Source organism: Psittacula echo, assembly GCF_963264785.1.
Source record: "Psittacula echo genome assembly, chromosome: 5".
NCBI classification, from domain to species: domain Eukaryota; kingdom Metazoa; phylum Chordata; class Aves; order Psittaciformes; family Psittacidae; genus Psittacula; species Psittacula echo.
In genome coordinates this window covers 2,401,680-2,420,102 of record NC_137739.1, presented here as the reverse complement: position 1 = coordinate 2,420,102, position 18,423 = coordinate 2,401,680, and the positions used below count along the sequence as shown (strand labels likewise).

Here is an 18,423-nt window from a genome sequence, read left to right as displayed (position 1 = left end):
TGTTCTTAGGAAAATAACTGGAACCATCTGTGTGTGAACAAACCTTTCTGCTTTCAAACATTCAAGTGTATGTGAGTGAGGCACCATGAAGGAAGCAGCACAGAGACATTGTCTTACTTCTGATAACACCAGTTTGGGAATCTGAACAAAAAAACCCCATCCATATGTATCCCTGCTGCCTTTACAAGTATTTTATCTGGCATTTTATCAGTCCAGCAGAAGATTTATCACAGCATAAGATTAGGCAAGAGCAGAGCTGCAGACTCTCGGTACTTTTCCGCACACACCTTCACATTTAGCCAGATTAAAGGAAAAGAGCGAAATCAGTGTGGTCAGGTCCTGCAGCTTCCCTAAAACCTGAACCCAACCCTCTAGTTTTTGAACATTCAGAGCTAGGAACACGTTGGAGCTCATGCTGGGGACCAAACAGGTCAGACCTGGAAACCCATTTGTCTCAAATGGAGATGCATGAAATCAAATGCACAGATTAAACCCCATCAGTGATGAAGGAGGAGGTGGAGCAGGCGAAGCTCCTGGCCACAGCCCCAGAGGAGCTTGAAACACCAATATGGGTTTATTTTAGTTTCTCCCTTCCTTCAATGACTCCTTCTGATTCTTGCCATCTTTAGGAGCTGTTTGGATCACCTTCCCTTGCGCCTGATTAGAAGCAGAGTGGGAATCCTGCTCCAGACAGAAAACAGCCCACACCAGACCCAAACAAAGCCCAACCCCATGGCTGTATCCTACTTAGAGTGTTTGCATTGCTTGCTGGGATTCATGTGGAACTCCCTGTAAACACGACTCCTGCGCTATTCCCAGGGTGCCTGTAGTCGCATTCATTCCACTTATTATACTTGCAGATGTTTTTTAAAGTAAAATAATCAAAGCATGTGGGTTTTGAACTTTAAAACTACATCATTATTTTGATGAATTAGGTCTCCTGCTTCCCCCAGAGGAGGGGAGCACGCTGCCCTGGACCTGGTTGCTCCAGCCTTGCTCCTCCATCCTGCCCTGGGACACTGGGCTCACGCTGTCTCTATCCCTTGCTGCTCCAGCAATAGGGGAATGTAGGCTTTTCCCCACCACAAAATGATGAGGCATTTCCCAGGGATGCTCCCATCCTCCCTCTTGCCCAAACCCTTCCTGAGGAGATGTGGCTGGAAGGGTCTGAGCTGAAAGGTCCTGTCCCTGCTCAGCCCCTGCAGGCCTCCTCTTGCGCCTGCAGTCCCCTCAAAGGCATTAAGCTCCTGCCCTATTTATTTTCACATCAGATTAATGACAGTGAAATCCCTAATTCAAAAGCGGGATTACCCCGAGCGCTCTGCCCTAACGGGACTAATCCTCCCTCCCTCCGGTGCACAGACATTCAAGGGAATTTCAGCTCGTTCCTCCATTCCCTGCTCCTGGCTCTGGAGGAGCTCCAAAAGCTGTGATTTAACCACTGTCCTGTTGGCTTTTCCATAGCCTCCCCCTCGCTATGCAGTCTTCAGCAGCCACATGGAGATGCCCCGAAGCAAACCCCCTGGGGAGCAGGAGGTGATGCTGGTTTGCGGGGTGGGATTAGAGAGGGCACCTTTGCACAGCATCCTTCCCACTGGGCCACTTCAAAATGCCCATCAAGAAAGAAAATCCCCATTCTGCTAATGACGGGAAAACACCCAGAAGTCAAAAAGAGAGAAGAAAGCCAGGTTGGATGCAACTTTGAGCAAACTGGTCTACTGGAAGGTGTCCCTGCCTGTGGCAGGGGCTTGGAACTGGATGAGCTTTAAGGCGCCTTCCATCCCAAACCATTCTATGATAAAGAAATCCAAGAGCAGCCCAACACTGGGTTGTGCCAGCACCAATAGCAAAGATGTGGCTGGAGACAAGTCCTACAGCAGAGAACAGCCTCGTGGGTGCCCCTACAGCATTGTGCCCACCCTGTCTGGCTTCCTTGCAACCAGAAGGTCAAGCAAGGTGTGGGATGGTTACACCAAACTCAGCCATACGGGCTCCTGCTCAGGATCTGTATCTGTGGCTGTGACCCACTAAAACCATGACTGTGCAAAAACGGGTACTTTTCAGTTACCATGGAAACCACTGCTCTTGAGGCCACCAAAGCATCACCTGGTTTAAAAGCAGCCAAGTTCCCAACTAGCTTTGAAAAGAAGAAGATGCAAAGGGGAGATCCAGGCTAACCGCTGCAGGCAGAGGTAAAGGTTTGTTTAATATCTCTGTCTCTGCCACAGATTCCAGGGTGCATCTGGGATGAGCTCTAATTCCCTTCGGGCAGGAGCTGGGGAGCAGCAGAGTCCTGCCTGCCCAAGGGATGCTCTGGCTGCGCAGCACCACACTGAGGGATCAGCATAGTCTCTAACACTAAAATCTAGCCCTGGGTTTAGAAGTGGCAACACAGAAACCAGGCTCTGTCCCAGAATGTTGTTGGCCCTACCTGCTGTTAGTGCAATGGGTGATGCTGATGCTCCCCTGACGCTCTCCAGCAGCTTTTCACAGGGTTTTACTGAAGTCACCTCCAAGGAAAGAGCAGTGGCTTGAGGATGGAGAGCTCTCGGTGCCATAAGATGCCTCAGCATGGGCAAGACCTGCTTTTCCCACTGACCTCTGCCATGCCAGGTTAGCTGGTAAGGCCTTGACTTGATCTAGAAAGAGATGGGGTTTCGAAGGTGTGTTGAAGCAGCTCAAGAAAAGCTTAAGTGAAACCCAGCAGTAAACTCAAACGGCAGGAGCCTAGTGCAGAGACTTTACATTGGGTGGCCACTCATCGGCTCCACATCACTGGTATTAGTGCCAGAGGATGTGTTTGAGGAGTAGGCAACCCAAAATAAAGCTGTGTAGGAGCCGTGCATGTGTCCTGCCCAGATAAAGAGCTTCCAGCACCTCCTACATCCATCCTCAGCCCCTGCCCTCTGTCACTGACAGCGAGGTTCGGCACAGCTCCTCTGTCACTGAGGCAGTAACACAGCAAGACTCTCATCTCCTAAGGCCATTACTGATTAATTAAGCTAAAAGGCACAGAAAAACAGCTAACGAACACAGAAAAACCCACACAATGTCTTTAAAACTGCTGTCTGGTGGATCCAGAGCAGAACAGGACATCAGAGTCACTTTGCATCTTAGGATGCAGAGCAGAGCGAGGCCACCTGCAGTGGTACAGCACTTCACAGCATCAACAGTTCTTCTTAATGTGGCATTTCCTGAAGCCAAGTTTATGTTTGGCCTCTGATTTAACTTATTCTTTCCCTCTTTCCCTTTTCAAAGCAGTGCACTTGTGCCTTTTTGCATTGCTGACCTCAGGCCCCAAACTGAGCAGCAGAGAGGAACAGGGCAGATCCTGGTGTCACCAGCACATCTCCAGCCAGTGGCCACAAGGATGAAACCCAGAGGGAGAACACGCCAGCATCCAAACCCTCACATTTAACTTCAGAAGAGACTTAATTCCATGGAGTTTATGGCAACAAACCTAAGCAAAAGCAGAAATAAGCTGTGTCCTCACCGAGCTCACCGCGCTCATGCTGCACTTTGCATCTTAGTTCAGCTGGTTTAAGCACAGAACTAATTAATCTGTAAGACCAGCCCCAGCCAGGCCTGACGGCTCCATAAAAACAGAGACGGTTTGTACACCACGACATGGATGGCTGCAGGCAGAAGAAATGAGTGACTCTGCTGAACTGAAGAACACCAAACCCAAACCCAGCATCCCTCGGTTCCTTCCCACCATAAACATCTGATTCTTGGTCCAAAGAGGAAAGGAAAATAAACTGCAGTGATGCAACATGAATTTGTTTCTTAAATATAAAATTGAAAGAAAAAATAAACTGCTTCTCTTGTTAGAAAGCCAGATTTTGGGTATCTCTTTTAGTATGCATAGGTACAGAATAGGCTACCAAGCCTGCAGCCCTGGACTGTGTCTCCATCTCTTTGCATCCATCATTTCCCCACTCGAACTAATGCACAGAAGACTCCAGTGATGTGGGTATAGCTCAGGCTCAGACGCACCATAACACAAGTGGTCTCCTTCACTGAGCCTCCCGTTTTTCAGGGAGATAATCTTGACCATCCATCATTCTAACTCTAAAAGTATTTCTGTAATAAACACAACAAATAATGCCAGGACCGTACCACAAACCTCTTGCTTTCATCCCATGCCTCATGATGAGGAACAGGGAACAGTCTCAGCTTCATTTAAAAGTTCCCCTCACCAATCCCAACCCTCATTTCTAAGTGCCCACATTGGAGAGAGGCAGAAGCCTAAAGCCTAAACCCCCAGCAACTGAAAAGCAGCAAAACAAGACCATGGTGCTTGCTATTTTCACATAAGCTTATTATTTTTAAGACAGTCAGGGGATTTTGGAGATTTAACCCATTATTTTAAACACTTGGATTTGGCAGTATTGTGATTAATACTGTTCTATCTGTACGTACTGCACACGATGCTGAGGAATAGCACAAAGCAATAAAAGCCAAGTTATAGTTACAAGGAGAACATATGTTTACAGAAGCAGCAGCCAACTGAAGTTTCAGTTTTTATCGTCTAAGATGTGACTAATGCACTAAATATACACACACACACACACACATATATATACACACACACATCTGAGAGACTGGGATTTTCAGAGTGCTTCTGGTGAGCTGGGTACGCACTGCTCATCGGAGAGCAGCAGGATGGGGCTCCTGCTGGATGCAGTTCCTCCTTTGTGAAATCACAGCCTTCTTCTGCCTTTAGAAACAAGGCTGGTCGGACACCTGAGGACCTGCTTGTAAACCACTCAACCCAGCATCGATCCCCCAGTAGCAGCAAGAGTGCAACTGGCTTCAGGAGGGGAGACTGGGGAGGTGGGAAAGGGGCTTGATCCTCCATCCAAGTGGTCCAGCAAACCATGAGGATGCCCATGTGCTTGGTCAGACCACACAGCAGCCACTGCGTGCAATGGGAATGGAGCTACTGCAAAGCGATGGAGCATCAAAGCACTTGCAGGACGAGGAGATGGGGATGAGGGAGAGTAGGGTATGGAGTGGGCACGGCTGCTGCCTCATCCCATTGAGCCCCACGGCACTTTGACTGCATCTGTGTGTCCATGTCCTTTGATGGGACACCCTCAAAGGTTTGGGTACAGATGGGAAGCTGCTCTGGTGTAGAAGTATTGCATTCAAAGTACCTGGTGCCTGTTTTGCCAGTGTTTAGGGGTGCTGCCCAGATACTGGCAAATTACAGTAACAACAATTCCCATCTCTGCATGCCACCAGTGACAAAAATAGCTCTGAAAGTCTGCAATATCCTTCTCATCCTGGATGCTCAGTAACGAAACCAGTCCAAACTCAGTGATATTTGGTAAATAGGAACAGGGAGGGGGGAAATACAAAAAGAAAGAGAAAGAAAGAACAGATCTGGAAGGAAAATGAGTCAGAATGAAATTCCCGAGAGGCAGTGCTGGTTGGTGCTGGCATCATTTTAAGGAACATTCTTCTTTTTAAGTTGATTGATTAAAGCTATTTTTAGGGCCCAAACTGCACTGGATCATTCGGGTTCGTTTGCTTATGAATTGTAAAACAAAATGAGGCAGCTGCACTTCACAAATATATATATATATATGTACACATATATATATACATATATATATACACACACACCTCCCCAACAGCACCACAAACAGGCAGAGCAGAAGCAATACCTCATCCTGAAAGACACCAAGTTGGCACATGTCTGCGGAGATGGGGCTGACTGCAAAGAATCCTTGTGTAAGGATTAGCCTGAGTTACTGGAATGATTCCATCCCGTTGGTTTGCTGTAGAATAACCTTAACAGGATCCAACCTGATACCAGCCCCAAACAGGACCCTGAGCAACAGGCTGTTCAGCTACAGGATGTGTCCTTCTGTCCCCATATGTGAGTAATTCCCTTTGCTTTGCCCAGCCAGAGATCAAGGAGCTGATGTGGGGGCAGAGCTCCTGGATCTGGCTTCATTAGGTGATTTTTGGACGAAGCAAGGCACCTTGCAGCCCTGGACATCCCAGATGTGCCGTACGTGTGGTCAGGGCATCCCAAACCTGTGCTCATCATCACACAACACGGAATTCCTGCAGCTCCTCAGACCACATCTCTCTGCAAACCAGAGACTTGCTGCAAGGTGATGTTCAGGTCCCACGTGCCCTTTGAATGCCTCCTCTTTGGTTCTGGCACTCCGGGTGGCTGGAAGCAGTATTTGCACTGAAGGTATCTGCTTTAAAAGCATCAAGAAGTTGGCATTTGTCCTGGCAACAGGGAAAAGGTGCTTGTGTGCAACCAAGCCGCTGCTGTAAATGGCCAGTGGTCCTCAGATAACCCACCCTTACTGTCAAATCGGGGTCATAACTGTAATGCAGAGATCAAAGCTTGTTCACAGATCGTCCACCAGCAGTAAAAGGAGGCTAAATCCATCTTATTATGCACCTTAAATCATTCACCTTGCTTAAGCCACTCTTTTGGTGCCATAATGAATTTAAAGGCAGTTAACTCCAAGTCCTTGTCATGTGTCACTTGCCAGACAGCTTCATTTTCCCTGCCTGCTGTCACAGCTTTGTAAGGCTCTTACAACACAGGCGATGCAGCGAGTCACTGCTATTGGCGATTACACTTCAAACCAAAAGGATGATACAGGCACAAAAGCACCTTGAGGGGTGCACAAGAGCTGCCTCCTGATGCGGCGCAGTCAATGCAACACTAATCCCCATCCTGTTCTTGCTGCTTTCTGAGTGTAATACCAGGATCTGTAAACCCCAATTGCTCTTCCCTGCCATGTGCCTCCCTAGTATGAGCCTGTCCCAACAGATCTTGCACCTCCCTCCACAGGGAAATCAAGGCAACACAAACCATTGCTACTTCCAAACCCAAAGGAAAACCTTCCCACATCAGCCTGTTGCCATGAACCACCATGGAAAAACCACCTCCTCTGCCCGTGTTACATGAGTGCCTGTTAATGTCCAGGGAGATGATAGTAAATGGCTTTAGTGCGTTGTTAACTGCCGGGAGATATCCCGAGAGCAAACAAGGTTGTATTGATTCAAGTGACACAAATGGACTTCAGCACTGCTGAAGCTGCCCTCTGGATCCTCACCTGTGTTATATGATGGAAAACAGCATCCTATGTGGTTGAAGCTGTGCAGCTGGAGCCACGTTGGGTCCATGGGCTGGACCATGCCAGAGGAGTCATGGTTAGCATGGATTTCTTGCCTGCGATGACTACACTTGGAGGTCCTTGAGCAGCAGGTTTAGGCCATCCAGGAAAGCCTCTGTTCCTGCTGTTTATATACTGATAAAACCCCTCAATAATTCAAAGGCAGTATTCCTGATTGATGCTGCACAGAGATCTGGGGCCAGGGCCAGTGATCAAGTCCCTACCACTTAGAATCACCAACTGCTTTGGGTTGGAAAGGACCTTAAGCTCATCCATTTCCAACCCCTGCCATTGGCAGGGACACCTTCCACTAGACCAGGTTGCTCCAAGCCCCATCAAACCTGGCCTTGAGCACTTGAACTTCACCTGAAATAAACCCGAATGATCTCTAAACACATCACAACCTGTTCAGCCACCACATCCACCCAAATGAGAGTGCTTCATGCTCACTAAAGTCCCAGACATCATTCACCCAGCAAGGAGACAAAGACAGAAACAGCGTTTTGCTTAGTTCCCTCCGCCTGGGTGACTCACTTGATTAAAATACATATAAGCACCTACCTAAGCAGTGACATGTGAGGGTGAGCAATCAGAGCAGGTAATTGATGGAGGGAGACGGGTGTGTGGGTGAGACACTGAATACTTGGGAAACAGGTCCCGGAGGGCACAAAGCCATAGCAGCATCTTTGGGGGCAGCTCAGTGCCATGGCAACACAGAGCTGCAGCCTGGCATCCCAAAACGATGCTGCTTGGGGTGAACCCTGGGAGGTTGAACCCTAAATATCTGCTGTACCAGCTGGGTGGTGGGTGATGTGGAAGAGGTGTATGGGGAGAGGATGGGGGAGATGTGGTTCACCAGCTGCCTGCCACCACTCCTGCCCTCACTGCGTTCATCTTACACATTGTATGAAGTGATGGAGCAGTGCTTCTGGGCTTTATTTTGCTTCTGGTTTTTGCTTTCTGTCTGTGGGTAGATGCAAATGTGCTTTTCCCATAGGGAAAATGCCACACTGAGCAAATACCTCATGCAGCTGGTGTGCCGGTAGGTCTGGACCAAACACAGCCTCTCCCAGGTATCCTGGTGAATTAGATGGGCTGAGGAGGGCAAGCAGCCTTCCTCCATGCCCTTGGTGCTGAGCAAGGAGCAGGAGTTGTCACCCACAGGGGATCATGCAGGTGACAAACATCGCAGCATCATCACCCCCTTCTGAGGAAGGTCAGTGCAAAGATGAGGCCACTCAATTCCCCTTGAAACACCTTTGCATCCCATTTGCCTTTTCCCTATGTGTGCTCCTAGCCATTCCCAGCCTGCACTCAGCTAAATTGCTCCACCAGCTCGCTGCCTCTAAACCACAACCCTTGGGAAACCAAACTCGGCTGGAATCCTGAAAAGAAGGAGAAAAGGATGACTTTGTCTTCTCTGCCTCATCTATCCAGCCAGGGGAAAAGTGCTCTGCATGAAAAAGCAAGCAAATGAGTTAACCTTTGCAGAAGCATCGCATGGTGGGTAAGGAAAATCCCTCTTTAAAGATAGGAAGTATCAGCAGAGAGAGAGGTTTGGAGGGATGGTTTGTAAGGGCCAGTGTGATCAGTGTCTGCACCAGAAGCAGCCACCGTTAAAAGTAATGACTGTTCCAATGGCAAACAAAGCAGAAACTCAGGGCATGACTTAGACAAGCACTGGGCTTTCCCCCAGTAAGGTATCTGAAGGGGGCCTACAAGGATGCTGGGGAGGGACTCTTCATCAGGGACTGTAGTGACAGGACAAGGGGTAACGGGTTCAAACTGAAACAGGGGAAGTTTAGATTGGATATAAGGAAGAAATTCTTTACTGTGAGGGTGGTGAGGCACTAGAATGGGTCGCTCAATGAATGCTCCATCTCTGGCAGTGTTCAAGGCCAGGCTGGACAGAGCCTTGGGTGCCATGGTTTAGTGTGAGGTGTCTCTGCCCATGGCAGGGGGGTTGGAACTGAATGATCTTAAGGTCCTTTCCAACCCTAACCATTCTATGACTCTATGATTCTATTCTAAGGTATGAAGTATTTAACAGCCAAGGAGGGATGCTGTGCTTTAACAATATTGCTCTGGTTCCCACCGTGCCCTTCCTCACCCAGCTCTCATTCCATGGGTGATTTAAGCAGCAACACCCTAAAAACCAGCCCTGACACCAGCTGCCCAATGACCTGGCATTTTTGGTGCATGGTTGCATCCTCAGACAAAGTAGGATCTGGCCACCAGCTTCAGGCTGAACTTCACAGGCTAAAGCCAAAACACACTTTGCACTGAAGGAGAAATAATAATAATAGTAGTAGTAATAATAATAATCATCATCATAGTAGTAATACCAATAGCAAAGTAAATGGTCTATGGGATAGGATGAGCACAAGGCAAGCGTAGTGTAGAGGAAGAACCCTAACTCAGCGCAGGGTTATGGAGCTGAAGGCTCAGCACTGCAGCAGAGTCCTGCTACCCACCACCCAGCGTGGAATGGGATGAGTCACAGAGCAAACACCACAAATGAACAGCAAATGGCCTCAGCACATCAGAACAAACCTGATTCTCCACTCACACAAGAGAAAATCAATGCTGTCAACATCAGGGCACGAGGATGATATGAAGGGAGGCAGGAGGCACAGATAGGATTGCAGGATCCTGGTACCCGAGCCCCATTGCTCCGCAAGCCCAGCTCCCACAGCCCAGCAACAGCTTTGTCAGAAATTGGGTCAATCAAACTTAACACTGACTGTCTTTTTCTCTTTTAAACAACACCAGCATCAGTAACGGGAGCTGCCCTCCTCGCCTCACACAGTTAATGCAGTGTCATAAACTTGGCTGCTGTTATTGATACCAATATGACGTCGGTGTCCGTGTAAATGTCACTTGGTAGCAATAATGTCAATGCTGCTGTCCCCAGGGTCAATAAACAGCAATACCAAATGTCATCCAGCCAGAAAGCATTGGGTAATTGGGGAATGCTAATACAAAGGTAAAAATCAGGGATGCACACGGGCGTGAAGTTTGTTTAAGGGAAGAAACCGACTTCACTTTAGTCACAGCTCTGATAGCTTCTGGATTCAGTCCCACTGTGGCTCTTGCTCTTCGCTGCTGCCGTGGGCAGGGGTTGCCTGGATGCTCTTCCCACCTTTGCTCTTTACCTGGGCACAAAATCCATTCAAGGGCCAGCTCCTGGCACCCACATGCGTCCTGGATGGATTTATGCCATGATATTTCTAATCCTTCCCGGGATTACTCGGGAAGTAGAGGGCAGAAAACACTTTGCCACTGCAATTGAGTGAAGGAGAGAAGTAGCCACTGCCTGGCACTGCATTTAGTGCACAGGGGCTGAGGAAAGGGTAAATGACAGCATCAGGGCTTGGAAGGTGGTTTCAGAATGTTTCTGAGTTATTGTCTATAACATCTGCTCTCACTATGTGCTGCTCTGGAGAGGATGAACAGGTCCAAGAAGTGTAGCTGATCCACACAAGCAGTGCCCTTTTAACCTACTGATGATGCTCAGATGTTTTCACTGTAACTCTCAGCTCACGCTCAGCTGGTCCCTGTGCAGGCTCTGTTCAGCTGTAACTGGCCTTGGGAAGCCTTTTAGCCTCTGCCAAATGCCTCAATGCATCCAAACTGAAAGAGAGGCAGTCCGATTTTGAGTAGAAGCACAGATCAGTGTTTGCAGTGGCTCAGCCAGCCCCACAGCACTGGGTTTACCCAGGTCCTCCCTGTCTCTGGGATACAATAGCCTCAATGCAGCAGCTCTGCCTGGCCCCGAGAGGAGCCACAGCCAAGCCTTGTGGCTCATCAAGCTCCTGGCGGATGCTGAGCAAGGCTGTGCATAGACCTGGATATACAGAGAACTAACCAAGGTATCAAATGGCAAAGATAAAGGACAATAATAATTCCAACCACTACAAGCAGATGGGATTTCAGTGGCTTCCACCACTTCCCATTCACTGCCTGCTCATCCTCAGTGCCTAAGAGAGGGATCTACTACAACACCAAGCTTAAGGAATGACTGCACCAACACTGGGATCACCCAACTTCTGCCCCAATACAACCTCCACTCTTGCTCTTCCCAGCCAGGACAGGTCCATGTGTTAATTCAGCTGCAGGAAACTGAAGTCCTGTTCCCAAAGAGCGGAGTGCTTCTTAGGACAGATTTGCATAAGCAGCCACATCCTTCACAAACAGATAAGACTTACATGTCTCAATGCTACCATGTGATGGATTGAGCTGCTCTGTTCAAAGAGAGTGTTACCGGAGAGCAAAGAGGTGTTGGGGTTGTTTATTCCTGACTGTAATATTGGGGAAAATAAAGTCAAATCCCCTCTCAAACACTTGGTGTTACACTTGGATCAACGGATCATTCTTCTGATGAATAGAGGCAATTAGTTGTCAGCATAATTTAAGCAGCTTTGATTCAAGGGGCAGTTTAGACTGACATGTAAATGAGCTCACATTTAAACTAAGCCGTATTAGCAGCTACTGATTTTCTACTTAACTGCTTTAAATAACTCTGTGTCTCACAGTTGCAATGTGATAACTCCCCAAATTACAATAATCTCAGGAGGCAAAGGACATGAATGATGGGCTGACCTGCTTTGTCACAGGGGATGGGGACACTGTGCGCTCGGGGACATCATGGTGCCAAGAGGAGACATCCCAGCATCCCAGGGCAGGATGCTGATGGTCACAGCAGCGTCGCAGTGTGCTTTAAGGGACTTTGGAATCAACCTTCCTCTCCCACCTTTCTCACCCTCTCCAAAACCTTCATACAGTGCTAGAGTAGCATTTATGTTCTGCGGGCAGGCTCTCCCTGATGAACCTGGGTTTGGCTGGATGCCTCAGTGCTTCCTCTCTGCTTTGCTGTCCTGGATTAACTGGTGAATGATAAAGACATCCCAGTGGCACCTAACCAAGATTGAATGAACACCAGAGAAATAGCAGCTGAAACCCAAACCTTTGTCCCAAATGAGAGCTGAACCTGAACTGCTGCTTCCTGGGGATGCCACGCAGCTCAGATGCCTTTGAGTGGTCCCTTCTGCACAGCATCCTATGAACATCACCAACAAAAGGACTTTGCAAGGGAGTTGCTGGCCTGCAGCAAAGCCAACTGGAAATCCTGCTTGAGAGCTCAAACAAACCATGTTTGTCCCTGCTGCAGGTTTGGATGCCTGGACAAATATTTCCCATTCACTCCCAGGGCTGCATTGGTCCTTACCCCTTCCCTTGGGATGATACAAGGGGATATGTGGCTCTGGATGGCTAAATTCATCCAGGAACTGTGACAAATCATCTGCTCTCCCTGCGGTTTAACAGTTATAATGCAACTACAAATACATTCCCCCCACTTTCACAACAATGTTCTTTGTGGCTTTTCTATCCTGGGACTTTCCAGCCTCACTACTGTGGTATCCAAGAGCCTCATGATCTTTCATGGCTTCTTTGCATGAGTAATGCGTTCACATGCATCTCACCCAAAATGCTCTTTCATCCTCTGTATGTGCTTTTTCTCCTTGGCACAACTTTCCAGTTCCATTCTCTTTTATCTGAGCCGTAGTCTGTGCTGGGATGACAAATACAGCCCTTAATGCCAAAGGAAATGAGGCACATTTCAGATGCAGCACTTTGGAGATAACGACTGATCCCAGATGCACCTAACCCAAAAACCAGGGAAATGGTCCCAACTTTCCTCCTGGGAGCTGCCTCACAGGACTGGCTATAGAAAATGGGGGGACAAAGCCATACAGTGCAGGCTGCTTTGGCCATTGCAGATCCCCGTATTTCAGCACAGCTGGTTGGAACTGAACCCGGAGCTGGATCAGCAGCCTGTTAATAGAGTGTGATGATTTTACAAGGAACTTCTTGAGGTTATGGGATATACAGAGCATCAGCCTCCAGATCTGGATCTTCCAGTCCGGGTACCTCCAGCTATGCGGTGCTCATCGATCATACATGCATTTAGAAACTGTGTCAGCATGAAAAGTCTATTGATTCCCGCATTCCTCTGCTCTACAGCCTGCTCTGCTGGAAACATTACACTACCACCATCTTGGCAACGCTCGTTGGTACCTCCAAACTCAATCGAGACACCTCTTCAGTGCCTCTCTCCTGACCAGCTACCACAAAGAGGTTGGAATAGGGGGACAGAAAGAAATCAAGCTATTCTGGTCCATGGTAATACATGCATTGTGTCGTCACCCATGACAAAACCAACATGCAAGTGCCTGGTTATCATCCTCACAGTGCCCAGATCTAAGTGGGACCCACTACAAGGCCCCAGGGCTGGCTTTAGCTGGGGTCAAACCTATTGGCTTGGATCACGTTATAGTTCTGATTGATGGAAGAACACCTTTTACCCAGCTGCAGTGGCTGGGTTGGAAACACCAGCTCCTTTTGTCCTTGCAGAAAGAGCCTGTCCATACAAGTGAATGTCTAGGTTGGAAGCTGATTTCCAGGCACCTCTGCAAATGTTTCATCTGCCCCAAATATATAATATTGTGTAATAAAAGCAGTGCAGCCTCTGAACCCCACCTTTGCTCCCAAATCCTGGCAGCCTCAACCAACCTCCCTGTGCACATCCTCCAGGCACTCACTCCCATCCAGCCAGGGACTGAAATACCCCTGTTGGGGATCACAGTGAGGGGATGCCCAGTGGCTCTGGGATAAGGATGCTGCAATGGGAAGGGGCCATTGGAAATGACTTCCGCAGCCATCTGCAACCCTAACAGCTGCCCTCGCTGGCCACGTCAGCACAGCCAGGCTCCTGCAAGCCAGGAACCCCCCAAAACAACCTTAATTTTGCTCTCTGCTTGCCTCTGCTATCTCTTGCTTCTGCCTCCAACTGGAATATGATCAAAACAAACAGCGCATCTCAAGATGCAGCCAACATTAAACCAGGACAAGTGCTGGCCATCGCCTGTGCACTGAGGGAGCACGAGCCAAGCCCCAGCAGACTTTCAGGCCACACAAGGTTCAGACATGCAGTCTCTAACCCTGACCTCACCACCCCTTTGCCCAGCCAAGCTCTGATACAGAGTGAGATTCCTCTGCAGCCACAGATCATTGCTTTCATTTTTTTATTATTATTTTAAATTCTGGTACAAAACAGTTTCAGGTTTTTTGTGGATTTGGTTTTTGGGGCCTTTTCTTCATTGTCTTTTAACTGCCAGCACTGATGCGCAGAGCCTGGTATTGCATTTGCTAAGGATGCTCTGTGCTGCTCAGAGCTGCATTTAGTTTGGGGTCTGTCAGCCCTTTGCATCCCAACCTCAGCAGCACTAAGTGTGCTCCCCACCTGATTTCCTCATTACTGTAATGCTGATTAACACCTGCACTGCTAACAAAGCAACAGGGTCAGGAGGACAGAGGAAAAGGAAAGGGGAAGGAAAAGCAGATCCTGAGGGAATGGGGCAGGATGGGGCGAAGGAAATCTGGAGAATCCAGCCAGCCTGCAGCTCCAGCTGCATCCTGGAGGAATGGAGATGCATCACTGCATTATCTCAGTTATTTTTTCCTGGCTTGCAATAGCCAGGCCGTGCTGCACAGACAGTCTGGGTGACAGCAGATGCTGAATGAGCCAAGTCCATCTCCCACCTATCTCAGAGCCACACATGGGGAGGAAGGGCCAAGCCCTGGGGCTGTGATGGCACCACAGGGTCTCACAGTATTAGGGGAGAACAGGTCTGTAGCTGGAAAGCAGCTCCTCAAAAGCCCAGCTGAAAGCAGAAAGCGATGCTCATATTTCCCTCCATAGGTACACATCCCACCAAGGGCCTGGTCCTTCTTTCCCATTGACACAGTTCAGCCAGCTTAAAGCAGGACAGGCTGGGGAGCCCATGGTAAGGATACTGCTGGAGATGGGCTTTCCTCCCCTGCTTTATTCCAAACTACATCCCCCAATATCAGTGCTGGCTGGAGGGCCCTTCAGACAGACACAGCCAGGGTGGCATGCAAGGAGTCAGTGGATAAATCATCTAGATCCCAACAAGGCTCTTTCTGCATTAGGTTTTCATTTAAAGCCTATCACCCCAGTCACATCCTGCCCACTAAGCACTAAGAGGGGGAGAGCTGCTCTGCTCCCCCTCCCTGGATGGTGGTGACCCATCGGGGAATGGCCCCATCCATCTCCAGCTCAGGGCTGACAAGTGAAATTGCTTCACATCCTCCCCAAAACGCGGCGAATGAAACCATGATCTATTTTAACACATATTCAAAGAGACACTCTCAAGCAGTTTGGATCCAAAAGAAGAGATTCTGTAAACAAACCAACCAAACAGAACACTTACAAAACTTGATATTAATAGAAAAGTTATTGGGCTGCCTTTTTCCCCCCACACAGAGCAATAAAAGAAAGCTTTGTAAAAATTCCCCCTGCAGTGTTTGCAACCCAAACAAAACAGCATTATTCTGACACATGAGAAATGAGCTTGACGACGAGCAGGAGCTGCAGAGAAGGCGCACAGAGGGCAGCTCCAGGAGAGGCGACAAAGAGCTTTAACCCCCTTGGTCCCCCCTTTTCACACATGTCCCCAAGCTCTCCTACCTCAGCTTGCACAGCCTGGAGACCCGCAGCATCAGCAGCAGGATGGTCCTGTTCGCAGGCAGCAGACGGGTGCAGAGACCCCTATCCCTTGCAGGGGTCCTGGTGCTGCCTGCAGAGGAGCAGAGCCCAGGGCAGGGATAAGCAATTTGGGCTTGCAACCATGAGGAACATGGGTTCTCCTTTGCCCTCCTGAGCAGACCTGGCTGGAGAGCATCCAGTTTCCTCACGCTTCATTAAGCCCCTGATCGTTAGTGGTGGGCACTGACAGCTGATAGAGGAGCAGCTGAGGGGCTGGTATCTCCTTGGTGCTGACCCAGGATGGGCCAGCAAAGCCATTCCCAAATCCTGGCTTGTTCATGACCCCAGATGCTTTGAGAATGGGCAGACACCCAAATACCTGCTGGGGTGTAAACCCTGAGAAGGCCAGTTTGTTACTGCAAAAGCCACCCCAAACTGTTGTATTTCACTTGGAAAGGCAGCATTTTGCAGTGAAGGGAAAGGGTATCAAATGTATTCTGTAACTAGGGGAAAACAGCTGGAGGGCAGACTGAAGGAGGGATGAAGGAACCTACCTCCACATCCCGCAGCCACCTCCTGCACCAGGCAGTGATGCTCCTCCAGCTATTTTGCAAAGTCCAATTCCCATTGATGCCAAAGGCGAGAGCAAAACTTCCAGACAGTGAATCCCTGAGTTTCAGTGTCTGAAATGGCCCAGTTCTGCTCCAAAGCACTGAGAGCTCCACCACAGCCAGATTTCCAACCCATCCTTGTAATCCCCACCCTGCAGCATCGCTGTGGCATGGGAGCACCCAGATTTTTCCCCCCAAACGGGGCAGCCTCACTCCATTCTTTATGCCTGCCATCAACTCTGGTTGTTGTGCAGGCACTGGAGATGCTCAGAGATGCCACAAGCCTTTGCCTCTCCAAGTTTCATGCTGGAAAATGGGAAAGGAGTTGCAATTTAAGTGCTCGTGAAGTGCTCGTGGATCAGTGCAGGCGGCTGCCAGAGCCAGCGCAACCAAATGCTAATTCAGCTCTGCAATCAATGGAGTCTTTCTTAGAAGTGGCTCAATAATTACGTCTAAACAGAGAGGAGTTTTTAAGGAGGTAAAGAGCTGAAATTCATCACCTCCCTCTCCAGTTTGCTGGAGTAAATTCATGACAATGGCAAACACAAGAGGTTTCTTGAGTGCTGCCCATGTGCTGCTGGTAGACAGGATGCAAGGGAAGGGCACAATGCCACTCTCCATGCTGGATTTCACTGGCATAAAGACTTACAGGACCAGAGGATGCAATTATAACCAAAAGCTCACCAGGTGACATGACCTGTGCTGAGCAGTGGTTGTGTCCCCAGTGCTGACCCACACAAGCCCCCATAGAGGGATGTGCCTGCAGGGAACAGCAGAGTTTGAGCCAAGGGAAACAGAGTTGCAGCCCATCACCTTATCTCCTGAAGCATCAGGTCTCCAAAAGGGCATTTATTTAGCAATGTTGTGCTAATAGAAGAAAAAAAGCTATGTTAAAGCTGTTTGGAAGGATTGCAGTAAACTATGGTCTTTCTCTGAGAGATAATTCCTCTGGTTTCCCTGTCTAATAAACACATTGAGGCACCACTCACTTACTGCTTCCAAAAGGACGTGTTGGCAAATCACCAGGGAAAACGAACATGGGATGTGCATGGATGTTAGCAAAGCTTTGGGGAAAACACCTCAAAATCAGCCTCTTGGGTTCTTTTTCAGTGTGCACAGACACAAATGAGACCTACAATGCCCATGGTGGGCAGACACACACTGGGCTGCGCTCAGCATCGGGGATGCTCCAACCTACTGCATCCACCCCTGCCACATAGGAAAACTAAAGTGTGTCTTGCTGGGAGCATGGATGCTCAACCCAGGCTCTTACCGAGTGCTATTGCTGGTGGAGCAGAAGAGCTCATTGGGAAAGCAGAGCTGGGAGAGCTCTTGGATATCAGACTCACGTTCAAAGCAAGGGTAAGTGCAAAGCACCATGAAGGGGTCAGGATACCCAGGGGAACACTGGCACTTGGGGAGTTTGGGATCTGACCCCCAACCCACTGCGGAGAGATTCCCCCTGGCCTGAGCAGGAAGCCAAAGGAGAGCAAATACTGACCTGGGTGCTGGAATGAGCTTGGGGAGGGCTTTTTGGCTGCATTTAACTCAGGGTAAATGGTTATAAAACTCAGTGGGTGTTTGCAATGGAGAGTGACAGCCACCACCAGAGTGAGGTGAAGGCTGCTGAGAGCCTCTGCGAACCAGGCTTTAAATCTTGATAGAAACCGTTTGGATTTGAATCAGCTCCTTTTTGTGTTTGCTCCCGAGCATACTGCAGGGAAGAGGCTTTTTCTTCAGGGCACTGATGGACCTCTTCAAGTTAAGCTTTATGGACAGGATTCAGGGGTTTAGCACTTGGTCAAGCCCATCTGTAAACTTGACCAGCTCTGGCCACAGTCCAGCAAAGCACTTAAATGTGTCTTCTCCTGTGGGTTTCACCCAGGCTCCAGGAGCAGGCAGGGCAGTTAATGGGAGGGTGAGCCTGATGCATCAGGAGGGGAGGATGCAAAGCTGCCTGGTGGCAGCGAAAGGATGGAATTCCCAGATCAGCAGTGGTTTTACATATATTTCAAAAGCAAGTTGGGACCAAGGAAGCACATAATGATGGCAATTAGAATCGTAGAATCATAGAATAGTTACGGTTGGA

General features: G+C 48.9%; 1 protein-coding gene across 1 annotated transcript in view; it reads right to left on the bottom strand.

Moving 5' to 3' along the window:
* The window catches only part of CACNA1H (calcium voltage-gated channel subunit alpha1 H), a gene marked incomplete at both ends in the record, with an annotated part of 234,841 nt that overhangs the window by 124,426 nt on the left and 91,992 nt on the right, over positions 1-18,423 (bottom strand). The gene's annotated exons all lie outside the window — the stretch shown is intronic.